Source organism: Anomaloglossus baeobatrachus, chromosome 4 (assembly GCF_048569485.1).
Source record: "Anomaloglossus baeobatrachus isolate aAnoBae1 chromosome 4, aAnoBae1.hap1, whole genome shotgun sequence".
Lineage (NCBI taxonomy): Eukaryota > Metazoa > Chordata > Amphibia > Anura > Aromobatidae > Anomaloglossus > Anomaloglossus baeobatrachus.
In genome coordinates, this window is record NC_134356.1 from 504,736,875 (window position 1) to 504,756,797 (window position 19,923).

Consider the following 19,923-nt stretch of genomic DNA (forward strand, 5'->3'; position numbering starts at 1 on the left):
GACCGGGCCATTTTTTGCAATTCTGACCAGTGTCACTTTGACAGGTTATAACTCTGGAACGCTTCAACGGATCCCGGCGATTCTGACATTGTTTTTTCGTGACATATTGTACTTCATGATAGTGGTAAATTTAGGCTGATATTTTTTGCGTTTATTTGTGAAAATTTTGGAAATTTGTCGAAAATTTTGAAAATTTTGCAATTTTTAAACTTTGAAATTTTATGCCTATAAATCTGGGAGATATGTCACACAAAATAGTTACTACATAACATTTCCCACTTGTCTACTTTAGACCAGCGCAATTTTCGAAACAAAATGTTTTTTCGTTAGAAAGTTAGAAGGGGTCAAAGTTCATCAGCAATTTCTCATTTTTCCAACAAAATTTACAAAACCATTTTTTTTAGGGACCACATCACATTTGAGGTGACTTTGAGAGGCCGAGGTGACAGAAAATACCCCAAAGTGACCCCATTCTAAAAACTGCACCCCTCACACTGCTCAAAACTAAATCTAAGAAGTCTATTAACCCTTTAGGTACTTCACAGGAACCAAAGCCATGTGGAAGGAAAAAATTAAAATTTTACTTTTTTACATGAAAATGTTACTTTAGCCATAAAAATTTACATTTTCACAAGGGAGAAAAGAGAAAGTGCACCCTACAATTTATTGTGCAATTTCTCCTGAGTACGCTGATACCCCATGTGTGGTAAAAATCAATTGTTTGGGCGCACGGCAGAGCTCGGAAGGTAAGGAGCGCCATTCGAATTTTTGAAAGCAAAATTAGCTGGACTCATTATTGGACGCCATGTCGGGTTTGGAGACCCGTTGAGGTGCCTAAACAATGGAGCACCCCCACAAGTGACCCCATTTTGGAAACTAGACCCCTCATGGAATTTATCTAGATGTTTAGTGAGCACTTTGAACCCCTGGGGGCTTCACAGAAGTTTATTACATTGTGTCGAGAAAATATTTTTTTTTTTTTTTACCACAAAATTGTTACTTCAACCAGGTAGCTTTTTTTTTCACAAGGGTATTAGGAAAAAACACACAATAAAACATATTGTGCAATTTCTCCTGAGTACGCCGATATCTCATATGTGGTGGAAATCAATTGTTTGGGCGCACAGCAGGGCTCAGAAGGCAAGGAGGGCCATTTGACTTTTCGAATGCAAAATTGTCTGGAATCGCTAGCGGATGCCATGTTGCGTTTGGAGACCCCCTGAGGTGCCTAAACAATGGAGCACCCCCACAAGTGACCCCATTTTGGAAACTAGACCCCTCATGGAATTTATCTAGATGTTTAGTGAGCACTTTGAACCCCTGGGGGCTTCACAGAAGTTTATTACATTGTGTCGAGAAAATATTTTTTTTTTTTTTTACCACAAAATTGTTACTTCAACCAGGTAGCTTTTTTTTTCACAAGGGTATTAGGAAAAAACACACAATAAAACATATTGTGCAATTTCTCCTGAGTACGCCGATATCTCATATGTGGTGGAAATCAATTGTTTGGGCGCACAGCAGGGCTCAGAAGGCAAGGAGGGCCATTTGACTTTTCGAATGCAAAATTGTCTGGAATCGCTAGCGGATGCCATGTTGCGTTTGGAGACCCCCTGAGGTGCCTAAACAATGGAGCACCCCCACAAGTGACCCCATTTTGGAAACTAGACCCCTCATGGAATTTATCTAGATGTTTAGTGAGCACTTTGAACCCCTGGGGGCTTCACAGAAGTTTATTACATTGTGTCGAGAAAATATTTTTTTTTTTTTTACCACAAAATTGTTACTTCAACCATGTAGCTTTTTTTTTCACAAGGGTATTAGGAAAAAACACACAATAAAACGTATTGTGCAATTTCTCCTGAGTACGCCGATATCTCATATGTGGTGGAAATCAATTGTTTGGGCGCACAGCAGGGCTCAGAAGGCAAGGAGGGCCATTTGACTTTTCGAATGCAAAATTGTCTGGAATCGCTAGCGGATGCCATGTTGCGTTTGGAGACCCCCTGAGGTGCCTAAACAATGGAGCACCCCCACAAGTGACCCCATTTTGGAAACTAGACCCCTCATGGAATTTATCTAGATGTTTAGTGAGCACTTTGAACCCCTGGGGGCTTCACAGAAGTTTATTATATTGTGTCGAGAAAATATTTTTTTTTTTTTTTACCACAAAATTGTTACTTCAACCATGTAGCTTTTTTTTTCACAAGGGTATTAGGAAAAAACACACAATAAAACGTATTGTGCAATTTCTCCTGAGTACGCCGATATCTCATATGTGGTGGAAATCAATTGTTTGGGCGCACAGCAGGGCTCAGAAGGCAAGGAGGGCCATTTGACTTTTCGAATGCAAAATTGTCTGGAATCGCTAGCGGATGCCATGTTGCGTTTGGAGACCCCCTGAGGTGCCTAAACAATGGAGCACCCCCACAAGTGACCCCATTTTGGAAACTAGACCCCTCATGGAATTTATCTAGATGTTTAGTGAGCACTTTGAACCCCTGGGGGCTTCACAGAAGTTTATTACATTGTGTCGAGAAAATATTTTTTTTTTTTTTTACCACAAAATTGTTACTTCAACCAGGTAGCTTTTTTTTTCACAAGGGTATTAGGAAAAAACACACAATAAAACATATTGTGCAATTTCTCCTGAGTACGCCGATATCTCATATGTGGTGGAAATCAATTGTTTGGGCGCACAGCAGGGCTCAGAAGGCAAGGAGGGCCATTTGACTTTTCGAATGCAAAATTGTCTGGAATCGCTAGCGGATGCCATGTTGCGTTTGGAGACCCCCTGAGGTGCCTAAACAATGGAGCACCCCCACAAGTGACCCCATTTTGGAAACTAGACCCCTCATGGAATTTATCTAGATGTTTAGTGAGCACTTTGAACCCCTGGGGGCTTCACAGAAGTTTATTACATTGTGTCGAGAAAATATTTTTTTTTTTTTTACCACAAAATTGTTACTTCAACCATGTAGCTTTTTTTTTCACAAGGGTATTAGGAAAAAACACACAATAAAACGTATTGTGCAATTTCTCCTGAGTACGCCGATATCTCATATGTGGTGGAAATCAATTGTTTGGGCGCACAGCAGGGCTCAGAAGGCAAGGAGGGCCATTTGACTTTTCGAATGCAAAATTGTCTGGAATCGCTAGCGGATGCCATGTTGCGTTTGGAGACCCCCTGAGGTGCCTAAACAATGGAGCACCCCCACAAGTGACCCCATTTTGGAAACTAGACCCCTCATGGAATTTATCTAGATGTTTAGTGAGCACTTTGAACCCCTGGGGGCTTCACAGAAGTTTATTATATTGTGTCGAGAAAATATTTTTTTTTTTTTTTACCACAAAATTGTTACTTCAACCATGTAGCTTTTTTTTTCACAAGGGTATTAGGAAAAAACACACAATAAAACGTATTGTGCAATTTCTCCTGAGTACGCCGATATCTCATATGTGGTGGAAATCAATTGTTTGGGCGCACAGCAGGGCTCAGAAGGCAAGGAGGGCCATTTGACTTTTCGAATGCAAAATTGTCTGGAATCGCTAGCGGATGCCATGTTGCGTTTGGAGACCCCCTGAGGTGCCTAAACAATGGAGCACCCCCACAAGTGACCCCATTTTGGAAACTAGACCCCTCATGGAATTTATCTAGATGTTTAGTGAGCACCTTTATCCCCCAGGTGCTTCACATTAGATTGGAACATTGAGCCGAGAAAATAAAAAAATCTTATTTTCTCAACAAAAATGTTCTTTGAGTTAAAAATTTTTAATTTTCCCAAGCATATCAGGAAAAATTGCCCCATATAATTTGTTGTGCAATTTCTCCTGAGTACGCAGATACCCCATATGTGGTGGAAAACCACTGTTTAGGCGCATGGCAGGGCTCAGACGGGAAGAAGTGACATTTTGGAGAGCAGATTTTGAGGAATGATCTGCGGGTGTCAAGTCGCATTTGGAGAGCCCCTGATGTGCCTAAACAGTGGAAACCCCCCACATGTGACCCCATTTTGGAAACTAGACCCCTCATGGAATTTATCTAGATGTTTAGTGAGCACCTTTATCCCCCAGGTGCTTCACATTAGATTGGAACATTGAGCCGAGAAAATAAAAAAATCTTATTTTCTCAACAAAAATGTTCTTTGAGTTAAAATTTTTTAATTTTCCCAAGCATATCAGGAAAAATTGCCCCATATAATTTGTTGTGCAATTTCTCCTGAGTACGCAGATACCCCATATGTGGTGGAAAACCACTGTTTAGGCGCATGGCAGGGCTCAGACGGGAAGAAGTGACATTTTGGAGTGCAGATTTTGAGGAATGATCTGCGGGTGTCAAGTCGCATTTGGAGAGCCCCTGATGTGCCTAAACAGTGGAAACCCCCCACATGTGACCCCATTTTGGAAACTAGACCCCTCATGGAATTTATCTAGATGTTTAGTGAGCACCTTTATCCCCCAGGTGCTTCACATTAGATTGGAACATTGAGCCGAGAAAATAAAAAAATCTTATTTTCTCAACAAAAATGTTCTTTGAGTTAAAAATTTTTAATTTTCCCAAGCATATCAGGAAAAATTGCCCCATATAATTTGTTGTGCAATTTCTCCTGAGTACGCAGATACCCCATATGTGGTGGAAAACCACTGTTTAGGCGCATGGCAGGGCTCAGACGGGAAGAAGTGACATTTTGGAGTGCAGATTTTGAGGAATGATCTGCGGGTGTCAAGTCGCATTTGGAGAGCCTCTGATGTGCCTAAACAGTGGAAACCCCCCACATGTGACCCCAATTTGGAAACTAGAACCCCCAAGGAACCTATGTAGATATGTGCTGCGCATTTTGAACCCCCATGTCCCCCATATTGATCCAGAGGAAGGCAAAAACCCCATGCATCAAAAACTCCACATTAGGGGAAAAATTCCTTCCCGACTCCTCATATGGCAATCAGACTAGTTCCCTGGATCAATGCCCCATCCCAAAATTAGTGTTGCGTCTTGAAGATGAAAGTATGTATTTTTATTACAGGAGTGAACGTCAGGTTGGCATGTGTTGGAGATAATGTCAAGTTGGCATGGGAGTGCTTTTTTTTTTTAATTTTTTTTTTTTGGCTGTGTGTGTTATGTGAGTTGAGGGGAATAAGTCAGAATGGTATGTGTGAGTGCCGTTTTTTTTTTTGTGTGTGTATGTTGTGTGAGTTGTGGGGAGTATGTCAGGTTGGCATGTATGTATGGTAGATTCTGAAACAGTCCGGGATGCAGAGTCCAGGTGTGTCGGGGCAGGTGTCGCATTGCCATGTTGTGTCCTTTCTAATCCCGTTCCTGTGGCACACTCTACACTTTCTCTGTGTCCTACCTTTTCTGGCTGCTTGCGGGACCTTGCCTAGGAAATGTTGCCCTTGTACAAAACGAGAACCTTCAGTTCCAGAGGTACTGGGGGCCACTGCCTCCTGATCTCCAAACATCAGGGCCTTGACCACTGCCTCCTGGAACTGAAGGAAGGTGTTGGTGCTGCCTGCACATCGTGATAGCACGAACGCGTTGTACAGTGCCATCTGTACGAGGTGCACAGCCAGCTTCTTGTACCACACCTTAGCCTTTCGTGCTGCACTGTAGGGCTGGAGGACTTGATCAGAGAGATCAACTCCCCCCATGTACCGGTTGTACCCCAGGACACAGTTAGGTTTCTGGACCTGTGAAAGAGAACCCCGAACTGTGGTGGTGGTGGTGCCAGGATCATGGATTGTGGTCAACAAAAAGACGTCCCTCTTGTCTCTGAACTTGACCACAAGCATGTTGTCGCTACACTGGGCTCTGCTCTCGCCCTTTCGGAGCAGCTGCCCAGTTAGCGACGTAGGGAGACCCCTCTGGTTTCTGCGCACAGTACCGCACGCTGCAGTAGCTCTGGCAGAGAGGGATCTGAATAGTGGGATGCTGGTATAAAAGTTATCAACATACAAGTGATAACCCTTATCCAGCAGTGGGTGCACCAAATCCCACACTATTTTCCCACTCACCCCCAGAGAAGGTGGGCATTCTGGGGGTTCGATCTTGGTGTCTTTTCCCTCATAAACTCTAAACCTGAGAGTATACCCTGAGGTACTCTCGCAGAGTTTATAGAGTTTGATTCCATACCTGGCCCTCTTGTTGGGCAGGTACTGACGGAATCCCAGCCTTCCCTTGAAGTGGATGAGGGTTTCATCCACGCAGATTTCCCTTTCGGGAATGTACACTTCAGCAAACTTGTTGCTGAAGTGATCGATGACCGGACGAATTTTGAAAAGTCTTTCAAAATTCGGGTCATCTCGGGGAAGACACTCCGAATTGTCCCTGAAATGGAGAAATTTATGGATTGACTCGAAACGGTGACGGGTCATTACCATGCGAAATACTGGAGTGTTATTTATAATATCTACACTCCAGTATTTGCGGATTTCAGGCTTCTTCACCAACCCCATATTAAGAACCAGACCCCAGAACTTCATCATTTCAACTGCGTCAACGGGAGACCAGTCAGAAAATGAGGAAGCAGCGTTTTGAGCCAAAAAAAGTTCGGCGTACAAATTGGTTTGCACCACCATGAGACTTATGAACTGCTCAGTGAAAAAGACTTTGAAAAAATCTAGTTCACTGAGGTTGGCAGTCTCAAACTGGATTCCTGATTGGGGGATGAAGTCCGGAATCCGTGGTGCAAAGTTTGCAGGGGCCGGGGACCAGAGGGGATCACTAGTGCTAGGCTGGGGGGCACTAGCACTAGTGCTGGTTTGGGGGGCAGTAGCACTAGTGCTGGATTGGGGGGCAGTAGCACTAGTGCTGGATTGGGGGGCAGTAGCACTAGTGCTGGATTGGGGGGCAGTAGCACTAGTGCTGGATTGGGGGTCACTCACTCTTGGCTGATGTCCACTTCTTCTTCTGCGTCTTCTTCGTACTTCTTCTTCTTCACTGAAGGAGGAGGAAGAGGAGTCGGAGTGGGACGAGTACAAGAATGTGGGGTCTTCTCCCTCACTCTCGGTTTCGGAGGCAATATGGTCATATGCCTCCTGGGCTGAAAAAAGTTGTGGTCGGGATGAGCGGCGCAAGTGGGACATTGTGTAGGGTGTGTGGGGCGTGGAAAAAAAAACCAAAAAAACCCAACAAACTAAACTTTATTAGTGTGTGTGTGTGTGTGTGTGTGTGTGTGTGTGTGTGTGTGTGTGTGTGTGTGTTTCTTTATTTTCTTTGAGTAGACAAATAAAAAATCTAGAAAGAAAAAGAAAATAACTAGATTTAAAATTTGGAATCATAAAAATGAAACATACTAAAAAGGCGTCCGTAAAAGAAAAAAAAAAATCCTGCGCTAAACTGAGCTCGGACGCAGATCCGTGATATGCATCATGGATCTGCGCTCGGCGGATAAGGTGTAAAAAGCAATCACTGATACGGGGAAAAAAAAAAAAAATCCTGCGCTAAACTGAGCTCGGACGCAGATCCGTGATATGCATCATGGATCTGCGCTCGGCGGATAAGGTGTAAAAAGCAATCACTGATACGGGGAAAAAAAAAAAAAAAATCCTGCGCTAAACTGAGCTCGGACGCAGATCCGTGATATGCATCATGGATCTGCGCTCGGCGGATAAGGTGTAAAAAGCAATCACTGATACGGGGGGGAAAAAAAAAATCCTGCGCTAAACTGAGCTCGGACGCAGATCCGTGATATGCATCATGGATCTGCGCTCGGCGGATAAGGTGTAAAAAGCAATCACTGATACGGGGGAAAAAAAAAAAATCCTGCGCTAAACTGAGCTCGGACGCAGATCCGTGATATGCATCATGGATCTGCGCTCGGCGGATAAGGTGTAAAAAGCAATCACTGATACGGGGGGGAAAAAAAAAATCCTGCGCTAAACTGAGCTCGGACGCAGATCCGTGATATGCATCATGGATCTGCGCTCGGCGGATAAGGTGTAAAAAGCAATCACTGATACGTGGAAAAAAAAAAAAAAATCCTGCGCTAAACTGAGCTCGGACGCAGATCCGTGATATGCATCATGGATCTGCGCTCGGCGGCTGCAGGACGCACAGACAGATGAAATACAAAAAAAAAAAAGCAACAAGGGAAAAAAAAAAATAATAAATTATACTCACAGGACCAGCAGGAAGATCAGTCACCAGACTGCAGAAGGAAGCTAGGACCCAGGAAGACGCAGATGAGTCTGGATGATGAAGCCGTCAGACACTCAGGCAGGAGGATCCAGACAGCGGCAGCAGCAGGTGAGGGGACGACAGGGGGGGACAGGAGAAGCCGAGGGGGGGACAGGAGAAGCCGAGGGGGGGACAGGAGAAGCCGAGGGGGGGGTGTTACAGAGCGATCAGAGTGGGGGAAGGGGCAGATCAGGCAGCGCCGGCTGCAAAGATCAGGTGGCGACGGCAGCAGAGATCGGGGGGGGGGGGCAGCAGAGATCGGGGGGGGGGCAGCAGAGATCGGGGGGGGGCAGCAGAGATCGGGGGGCAGCAGAGATCGGGGGGGCAGCACAGATCACGCGGCGGTCGTGCACCGGGAAAGGTGGCGACGGAAGCAGAGATCGGGAGGGGGCAGCAGAGATCGGGGGGGGCAGCAGAGATCGGGGGGGGCAGCAGAGATCGGGGGGGGGGCAGCAGAGATCGGGGGGGGGGCAGCAGAGATCGGGGGGGGCAGCAGAGATACGGGGACAGCACAGATCACTGGGGAGCAGCGGCTGCAAAGATCAGGCAGCGGAAGGTGGCGACAACAGCAGAGATCGGGGGCGGGGGGGGGGGGGGGAAGGGGGCAGCAGAGATCGGGGGGGGGGAAGGGGGCAGCAGAGATCAGGGGGGGGCAGCAGAGGTCGGGCACCTGGAAAAACAGCGGCGGCAGCAGAGATGAAGTGGCGGCGGCAGCAGAGATCAGGCGAAAGCGAAAGCGAAAGCAGCAGCAGCAGCGGGCAGCGTGGCACTACAACTCCCAGCGGATGCAAGCGCAGAATGGCTGGGGGAGGGGTCTCCAGGCTAAAACAAGCCTTGGGAGAGCGGTCACCGCCAGGTCAGACAGCCCCTTTTGCACGCTGATTGGAGCGATTGCGCGTCATAGCACGATCGCTCCAATCAGTGCTGCGGGGGGGGCCACGGTGTCTGCTTGCTTCCAGCTAATGATCGGAGCTGCTGCAGCTCCGGTCCTAGCTGGATTTTACAGGATCACACCATTTTTGGCATTTTTTTTTGCCGAAAACAGCGTGATCAATGTGATTGGCGGTTCCGATTTGAACAGCCAATCACATCGATCGCCTATGGGGGGTGGCGATGCCACCCCCCCTGGGGTCAAGCAAAGGTCCCCTGCTGTAAGAAACAGCAGGGGACATCATTTGAAAGCCGTTGCTATGGCCACGGCAATCAAATGAAGTTTAGGCCGTAAAATTACGTCCCTGGTCGTTAAGTCACGTTAAAATAGGACGTAATTTTACGGCCCGCGGTCGTGAAGGGGTTAAGGGAAGAGAGATATGGCATGGATTTCACAATACAACCACCCATAGATAGCAGTCAGCGGAGCTTGCCAACGCTAGTCAATCATGACCCAATTCTAAAGCTGGTGTCACACATAACGACGACGACAACGACGTCGCTGCTACGTCACCATTTTCTGTGACGTTGCAGCGACGTCCCGTCGCTGTCGCTGTGTGTGACATCCAGCAACGACCTGGCCCCTGCTGTGAGGTCGCCGGTCGTTGCTGAATGTCCAGCTTCATTTTTTGGTCGTCACTCTCCCGCTGTGATACACACATCGCTGTGTGTGACAGCGAGAGAGCGACGAAATGAAGCGATCAGGAGCCGGCGTCTGGCAGCTGCGGTAAGCTGTAACCAGCGTAAACATCGGGTAACCAAGGGAAGACCTTTCCCTGGTTACCCGATGTTTACGCTGGTTACCAGCCTCCGCTCTTGCTGCCAGCGCCGGCTCCTGCACTGTGACATGTGGCTGCAGTATGCATCGGGTAATTAACCCGATGTATACTGTAGCAAGGAGAGCAAGGAGCCAGCGCTAAGCAGTGTGCGCGGCTCCCTGCTCTCTGCACTGACATGTAGCTGCAGCACACATCGGGTTAATTAACCCGATGTGTACTGTACCTAGGAGAGCAAGGAGCCAGCGCTAAGCGCGGCTCCCTGCTCTCTGCACGTGTAGCACAGCGACGTTATGATCGCTGCTTCTGCTGTGTTTGACAGCTAAGCAGCGATCATAACAGCGACTTATAAGGTCGCTGGTACGTCACCGAAAATGGTGACGTAACAGCGACGTCGTTGTCGCTGTCGCTTAGTGTGACACCAGCTAAGGCTCGATTCCTGTTCTGGCAGAAATACAAAAGCCGTATGTTTCTGAGTATAAGGCCTCGCTCACATTAGCGTATGGCATCGGAGGCGATGTGCTGCTGACTGTTGGCTCAGACTCTTCTGCGAGCGTGATCAGAGTTTCACTCATGTAATCAGATTATTTTGCATGTGAGAATCGGAGCACATGTGAGGAGAAGATGGAAAAATGTATTTCTCCATCTTCTCCATGGTCTGTCTCCAAGGCCGGCTCCAGGTTTTTGTGGGCCCCGGGCGAAAAAGTCTCAGTGGGCCCCATCCACATGCAGACACGCACATACAGATACATACACATACAGGCATACATAAAGAGAAATTCAGAAAAACACATATAAACAGACATAAATCTATACACCGTCAAATACACCGACACACATCATACACAGAGACACATTAGAGGTATTATTAATATGGGAAAGCCGGCAGCAGCCTCACTCACCTCCTCGCTTGTCTCCCATCCAGCTACTCCAGGGCATGTGGATGTGCTGCACCGATTGGTGGCCAACACTAACAGACACGGCCAAACACAGACACTGCTGTATATACAGTACATCACAGGAGAGGCTGGGGACATACACATTACTGAGGAGGAGGGCATACAGAAATGCAGGGGCATACAGCTCCAGAGGGAATGGGATACAGCTCTGAGGGGTATACAGCACTGGGGTGGAGGGGGACATACAGCTCTGGGGGGTATATAGCACTGGGGTGAATGAGACATAGAGCTCTGGGGTGTATACAGCACTGGAGTGGAAGGGACATAGACCTCTGGGGGGTATACAGCACTGGGGTGTGTAGGGGACATACAACTCTGGGGGGTATTGAAGTATGTAGCCCCCACATTCGTAAAATAATGCTCCACATAATTTAATGCAGCCTCATATTACTCCATATAATGTACCCGCATATTCCTCCATAATGTTATGCAGCTTACATAGTCCTCCATATAGAATAATGCACAATATTCATCCATATAGAATAATGCACAATATTCATCCATATAGAATAATGCACTATATATTCATCCATATAAAATAATGCACCAAATATTCATCCATATAATATAATGCACCCCATGTAGCAGCACCATGCAGCAGCCCCCATGTAGCAGTACCATGTACCAGCCCCCATGCAGCAGCCTCCATGTAGCTACACCATGCAGCATCCCCCATGTAGCTACACCATGCACCCCCATGTAGCAGCACTATGCAGCCCCATAGTCGTCTGGCCACTATGATCAATACATACTCACTTCCTCCTCGGTCCCCCGCTGCTCCGGTCTCCTCAGCGCATCCACTGTTCTGTGATGCCGATACCATTGAAAGTGCAATCCTCAGCGGGGGGGAGGGGTGGCCCGCGGGAGGTGAGGGAGGCCGTTACAGCGCTGGCATTGGCCCAGCTGTCTGCGAGAGGGCCCCCTCAGCGGTCCAGGGCCCCGACACTTGCCGGCCCTATCTGTCTCTGCATATATCGCAGTAGCTAAAAAATTCTGCAAAAAACGCACAGTGTGAACATAGCCTTAGGCCTTGTACAACATTGGATTGTACTTGCACCAATGTTAAACAATGAGGCAGTGTCCATCTGTGAGATTTTTTTTTCTTCCTTGTGCCAAATTGGCATGAGAAAAAAATAGCTGCATGCTTCGTTTGGCAGCGAGTCTCAGATCACACACTCCTATGCAAGTCTCTGGGCGCGTGTGAAACATTGGACTTCACTGATGAGATCCGAGTACGGCTTTACCTTGGTTTTATCAAATCCATGCTAATAATACGCTGCTTTTTACAGTACCAGCAAAGTCTGATATTTCTGAAATCTCATGCACACACACACAAAGATAACAGGATTTTTTTCCTGACTGTTTTGTGAAACACCTCCGGTTTTGTTGCGTTCTGAAAAGAATGAATATGTCAATTCTTTTCAGCGCTTTTGCTACGGTTTTTCACCCTAGTGTCAGGTGGACTCGCAGATACCCTGCAAGTCCACCTGACACTAGATACCCGAAATTGATCCAGGGTATCTCGCCGGCACTTAAATGGTGCTGGGGATAGGGGGGATTGGAGAAGGAGCGGTATATTTACCGAATCCCTGACGCGGTTGTATTCTCCCACGGCTACTTCACTTCCCCATATTTTCATCTGTGATTGGTTGCAGTCAGATGCGCCCCAGCATCTGACTGCAACCAATCACAGACCTGGTCTGCGAGTCTATACAGAAAATGATTGAGCCGCACATTCAGCAGTGACCTCACTCAGGCTATTTACAGTCACACATATCGCCAGCTGTGACCGGGAATCAGCAGAGTGAAGTGACCAGTGATCGTGCAGCTCATTCATTCCCTGGAGCTCACAGCAGGCAGTCCTGTTCTATGGCGCTTGCTGCGATCTTCAGATGTAGCAGCGATAAATTGCTGTGGGACTGTGACCTTGTGTGGATTGCGTCGAAACTGCAGGGGTGATTATGGGGTTAATAAAGTGGTGAAAAAAAGAGGCTTTTTCTAATTTTATTTCAAATAAAGGATTTTTTTTCGGTGTTTGTGTTTATTTCTTCTCACTTTTTACATATTGGTAATGGCAGGCGTCTATGAGACTCCCCCATTACCAATCTAGGGCTTAGGGGTGCTTTACACGCTGCGACATCGCTAGCATTTGCTAGCGATGTCGAGCGCAATTGCACCCGGCCCCATCGCACGGCCGATATGTGGTGATCGCTGCCGTAGCAAACATTATCGCTACGGCAGCGTCACACGCATATACCTGCTCTGCGACGTCGCTGTGACTGACGAACCGCCTCCTTTCTGAGGGGGCGGTTCGTTCAATGTCACAGCGAAGTCACAGCAGCATCACTGAACCGCCGCCCAATAGAAGCGGAGGGGCGGAGATGAGCGGCTGGAACATTCCACCCACCTCCTTCCTTCCGCATTGCCGGTGGACGCAGGTAAGGAGAGGTTTGTCGTTCCAGCGGCGTCACACATAGCGATGTGTGCTGCCGTAGGAACGAAGAACAACATTGTTACTGCAGCAGCAACGATAATTGGGAATGGGGGGGCATATCACCGATTAGGCTGCTTTCACACCTCCGGTTTCTGCAATGCGGCACAATCCGGCACTTTGCAGGAAAATCGCAACCGTTTTTTTTTGCTGCCGGTTGCGTTTTTTCTGCATAGACTTTAATTAGTGCCGCATTGTGCCGCATGGGCTCGCGTTCGGTCCGGTTTTTGCCGAATGCGGCAGATTTAGCCGATGCGGCGGCCGGATGGAACGTTGCCTGGCACGTTTTTTCGTGCGGCAAAAAAACCCGCATCGCGCCGCATTCGGCCGATGCGGCGCATTTTTCAATGCATGCCTATGGCGGCCGGATGCGGCAAAAACCGCATCCGGCCGCCGCATGCGTTTTTTGCCACTGCGCATGCTCAGTAGCATGCCGCAAGCGGCAAAAACCGGACGGGCCGCATCGGAAAAACTTATGCAAAGGATGCGGTGTTTTCACCGCATCCGTTGCATAGCTTGCACAGCCGGATTGAGCCGCACAGCTCAAGCCGGATGTGTGAAAGCAGCCTAAGGGTATGTGCGCACTAGGCGTTTTTTTCACGCTGCGTTATTATGTGCGTTTTTGTCTAAAAAAACGCACCCGCGGCTAAAAAACGCGGCAAAAACGCATGCGTTTTTGCCGCGATTTGGTGCGTTTTTACTCACTGCGTTTTTAATCAGTGCACAATGCCATTAAAGATTGTTGATGAAAAAAAAAAAAAAAAAAAAAAGGTCTGATGTCATTTCCTTCTTCAAAATGTTCATTGTATGCAGGAGAGCAGACAGCTGCAGAACTAGTTTATGCAGGAGAGCAGACAGCAGCTGCAGAACTACAAGTCTCAGCATCCTCCATTCACTAGTGTATGCAGGAGAGCAGACAGCAGCTGCAGAACTACAAGTCTCAGCATCCTCCATTCACTAGTGTATGCAGGAGAGCAGACAGCAGCTGCAGAACTACAAGTCTCAGCATCCTCCATCCAGGACTGTATGCAGTTTTTTGCCCAAAAAGAAAAAAAAAATGACATGGGCTTCGCCATATTTTTGTATGCTAGCCGGGTACAGAAGGCAGGTACGGGCTGCCCCCAACCCCCAGCTGCCTATTTGTACCCGGCTGGGAACCAAAAATATAGAGAAGCCCTTTTTTTTAATTATTTCATGAAATAATTAAAAAAAAAAAATGACGTGGGCTTCGCCTAATTTTTGAGTCCAGCCGGGTACAACTAGGCAGCTGGGGATTGGAATCCACAGTGCAGGGTGCCCATGCTTTCTGGGCACCCCCACTGCGAATTGCAGTCCGCAGCCACCCCAGAAAATGGCGCTTTCATAGAAGCGCCATCTTCTGGCGCTGTATCCAACTCTTCTAGCTGCCCTGGTGACGGGTGGCTAGCTAGGTAATAATGGAGTTAGGGCTAGCTGTATATTATCAGCTAGCCCTAAGCCCGAAATTCATGGTGTCACGCCAATATTAGACATGGCCACCATGAATTTCTAGTAATGATAAAAAAAAAAACACAACACACAGAAAAATATTTTTATTAGAAATAAAAACACAACACAATTAGTGACTCCATCTTTATTGAAATAAACCCCCCTCCGCAGTAATCCTGGGTCAGGGTCCTGCGCCGTCCAATCCGGATCCAATATCATCTGATCGGTTTGCTGGAAGGCAAAGCGATTAGATGATGTGTCAGGATCAAGTGCCTGAATCCCATCACACATCAGCTGATTGTATAAAAGCCGATTATACAATCAGCTGATGCATCGGTGCCAAAAAAAATACATACTCACTTATGTGCTGTGGTGATTACCGGCAGCTCCTGGAGCGATCGATTGGACAGGAGTCTGATCCCGTCCGATCGCTGCAGCAGCTGCCGGTAATCAGCTGATGAAGTCCCCTGACGGCAGGATCAGCTGATAGCCGGCCGAAAAAGCCGGCGAGACTACGATCAGCTGATGCGTCAGGTGACTGCATCAGGTGATCCACGGCCAGGTCCTGCAAGCAAGGTCCTGCACCGGGGAGACTGCACACAGCCAGAGCGGCGGTACCGGGAGGAGATGGGAGCGGGCATGGCACCGGGACCCTGCGGACAGGTGAGTATATATGACATTTTTTTTTTTTCTACTGTTCACTTTGGTTTTCGCCGCTGCCTCCACCTCCCGCCCAGACATGGCGCCGCACGGAGCTGACATGCACAGGACGGGAGGTGAAGGCAGCGGTGACGGTACCGGGAGGATTCATGCTTCTGTGTTTACCAACAGAAGGAATCCTCTTCCTGTACACGTCACTATACTGCCCACCCATTGCGTTTATAGCTGCGTTTTTAGTCATAGAAACGCGGCTATATGCGTTTTTCATTGCGTTTTTAACATCTCATTGAATTCAATGAGTGAAAAACGCAGTGGAAAACGCAGAAATAATTGACATGCTGCGTTTTTGTGGTCACCACAAAAACGCAGCTAAAAAAAAACGCTGTGTGAGGACAGCACTTCTGAAAACCCATAGACATTGCTGGGGAAGCAATGTCACTGCGTTTTCAGCACAAAAACGCGGTAAAAAACGCCGCTAAAAACGCGGCAAAAACGCCTAGTGCGCACAAGGCCTAAGCGATTTTGAACTTTTTTGCAACGATTCAAAATCGTTCATAGGTGTCACACGCAATGACATCGCTAAAGCGGCCGAATGTGCGTCACAAAATCCGTGACCCCAACGAGATCACTTTAGCAATTTCGTAGCGTGTAAAGCCACCCTTAGTCGCAGCTATGGCTGCGATGAACCCCTTATTACCCTAATTGTCACCGCACCAGGGCAATTCGGGAAGATCCGGATAAAGTCCTGGGATTGTCGCATCTAATGGATGCAACAATCCTGGGCGGCTGCAGGCTGATATTGTTAGGCTGGGTCTCTCCAGCCTGATCATAACAGCCCCCAGCTGTGGACTTTATCTTGGCTGGGTATCAAAATTTGAGGTGACCGCACGCTGTGTTTTTTTTAATTATTTATTTAAATAATTAAAAAACAGCATGCGATCCCTCTTTATTTTGATACCCAGCCAAGATAACGCCCACAGCTGGGGCTGCAGCCTGTAGCTTTATCTGGTGCTGGGTATCAAAATATGGGGGGACCTACATCATTTTTTATTTATTTTTTTACTGTACGATAGACCCACAGACTCCAGTGGGGGAAGCAGTGAATATGCATGAGGCTAATAAGCGGCACCGGAAATAGGAGGGGCCGAGGGAGCAGGTACGGATGAGCCTAGAATGTATGGGCTCCTTCCAGGTTAGTGGGCGTGAAGGGCTTGGTTAGTGAGATTGGAGATGTTTTCTCCCTTCCACTACAATCATGCTTCGCCCCCTGCCCCCATGTGATAGGGGCCTGTTGAATGATGTCATACCTGGAAGGAGCCCATACACTCTAGCATCTACCGGAGACTGGTAAGTATAGCGGGCTTACTTTACTTTTTTTTTTTACTACCCTAGTGCTGGATCCAGGTCAAACTCAGCCCGGCCCAGCACTCGGGTACTGTGGAACCCTTGCTGGTATTGGCATCACATAAAAAAACGCTGTAATGACGCCACAAAAACGCATCAAAACCGCAGATGGTTCCCAGGAAACATCCTGCCACAAGATTAGGCTTTGGTCAGGTTTTTGTCAGGAAAAAAAAAAAACGCCGCAAAAACGTCCTGTGTGAACATAGCCTAAGACAATTTTTTTTTTAACATGATAACATCTTGCTAAAAGGTGTGGGAGTCTTAAAGTTCACAATCAGTAAAGGTACCGTCACACATAACGAGATCGCTAGCAAGATCGCAGCTGAGTCACGGTTTCTGTGACGCAGTAGCGATCCCGTTAGCGATCTTGTTATGTGTGACACCTACCAGCGATCAGGCCCCTGCTGTGAGATCTCTAGTCGTTGCTGAATGGTCCAGGTCATTTTCTTCAAAGGCGATGTCCTGCTGGGCAGGACGCATCACTGTGTTTGACACTGTGTGACAGGGTCACTGTGACTGCTGAGATTGTTATACAGGTCGCTACTGCGACCTGTATCGTTCCTGCATCGTTCGTAAGATCTGACTGTGTGACATCTCACCAGTGACCTCCCAGCGACTTAGGGTACCTTCACACTTTAGCGATGCAGCAGCGATCCGACCAGCGATCTGACCTGGTCAGGATCGCTGCTGCATCACTACATGGTCGCTGGTGAGCTGTCAAACAGGCAGATCTCACCAGCGACCAGTGACCAGCCCTCAGCCAGCAGCGACGTGCAAGCGACGCTGTGCTTGCACAGAGCCGGCGTCTGGAAGCTGCAGACACTGGTAACTAAGATAAACATCGGGTATGGTTACCCGATGTTTACCTTAGTTACCAGCTCACACCGCTTAACTTAGCGTGTGCAGGGAGCAAGAGCCGGCACTGGCAGCGTGAGAGCTGCGGAGGCTGGTAACGAAGGTAAATATCGGGTAACCACCTTGGTTACCCGATGTTTATCTTGGTTACAGCTTACCGCAGGCTGTCAGACGACGGCTCCTGCTCCCTGCACATTCAGGATTGTTGCTCTCTCGCTGTCACACACAGCGATGTGTGCTTATCAGCGGGATAGCAACAATAAAAAAACGAACCAGGGCTGTGTGTAACGAGCAGCGATCTCACAGCAGGGGCCAGTTCGCTGCTCAGTGTCACACACAGCGAGATCGCTAATGAGGTCACAAAAAACGTGACTCAGCAGCGATCTCAATAGCGATCTCGCTGTGTGTGAAGTACCCCTTAATAGCGATCCCTATCAGGTCGCATCGTTTTCGGGATCGCTGGTATGTCGTTGTGTGTGACTGGGCCTTAAGTTCAGCAGTGCCAGACATCCCTGATTCCTTCCTTAAATCAATCGGGCAGAGCATTGATAAGCACTGTGCTCCTATCACTGAGATAACTGAGCAGCTGCACAGTTCTCTATCTCTAATTAACGCTGAGCAGGAGGAACTGAGCTGAGCTTGTAGCAGGGAAAGCTTGTCTCCACATGGATCTTCAGTGCACAGGCTGAAGAAAAAAAAAATGTAGCTAACAAATTGATTTACACTTAGCAGAAGAGTCATCTCCCAGACAAAAGCAGATCTGCATCTCTACTTGTTACTCTGTCTCTGCACCATATAGGACACATATGTGATGCCATCCTTGTTTGCTCACATTTATGTGTTAGCATAAAGGGCACAACCAGTGTAGCAAAGACTGCAGGGTATAAAATCTGCAATAGGCATCCTTTATAGTGTGGAAATTAGAATAACTTCTTCTTCTGTGGTGTACAGCCCCTGCTAATTGTGCTTAATAAGTGTAAGTGACATATATGACAAACATTACACATGTAAAGGCCGCTTTACACGCTACGATTTATCTGACGATATGTCGTCAGGGTCACGGTTTTCGTGATGCACTTCCGTCATCGTTAGCGGCGTCGTTGCGTGTGACACCTACGTGCGACTCTGAACGATCGCAAATAGGGTGAAAATCATTGATTGTTGACACGTCGTTAAGTTTTAAAATATTGTTCATCGTTTGGAACGCAGCAGACATATTGCTACGTTTGACACCCTGCCAACGATGAACAACATCCACACAACCGTCTTGGTCAAACAATATATCGCTGAACGATGTAGCGTAATTTGTGAGATGTGTACGTGTCACCGCTACAAAACGTCCTATGAGCGATCTCGGCAAATCGTAACAACGATCTGGGCGTGTCACATCGCTAACGAGATCGCTAGCAATGTCGATGTGTGTAAAGCAGCCTTAAGACACCCGACACATAGCCAATTCCACAATACAGTGGAATCTTGGTTTACGAGAACAATCCGTTCTGGGAGTGTGCTTGTAAACCAAGTTACTCGTCTAGCAAAGCAAAATTTCCTATAGGAAATAATGGAAGCTCAGACAATTCCTGCCACAACTTGTTCAATGTCACATCCTGGTCCCCTATTGTGCCATTCCACACATGCACAAATACACATATTATGCTCACCTTACCATCCGTTCCATCGCCGGCCTCCCGGTTCTTGTAGTTTGCCAGTACAGGATGTCTATCGGGTAACCATCGCGACCGATGCCGGAGCTTCCACTGCCAGTGGGCTGACCAATTAGAGGCAAGCGGCTCATGCCTTTGACGTCAGCGCACTGACAGCGGAGGTTCCTCCATCGTCGCGATGGTTACCATATACACATACATAATATATGTGTGTGTGTGTGTGTGTGTGTGTGTGTGTGTGTGTGTGTGTTTTAGTGTGTTTGTGTGGACTGCAAGAGCGGGTCAGAGCGCAGTGAAAGTACGGAACCGGAAGTGTGTGCGGTGAGTATTTGCTCGTACAGCAAAGCTTGCTCGTAAACTGAGTTACAAATTTACAGTAAGCTTTGCTCGTACAGCGAAATATTCGCACATCAAGTTACTCGTAAACCAAGGTTCCACTGTACATGGACTTGTGCTGTTCATGAACCTAAGTACAAGACAAAAAAAGTAAACTGTGAGCCCTTGATATGGCATTGTTGGGGACAGCATATAATGCCTTTTA

General features: G+C 47.6%; 1 protein-coding gene across 5 annotated transcripts in view; it reads right to left on the reverse strand.

The window, feature by feature from the left end:
- The window catches only part of ATP8B4 (ATPase phospholipid transporting 8B4 (putative)), a 500,578-nt gene that overhangs the window by 359,130 nt on the left and 121,525 nt on the right, over positions 1 to 19,923 (reverse strand). The gene's annotated exons all lie outside the window — the stretch shown is intronic.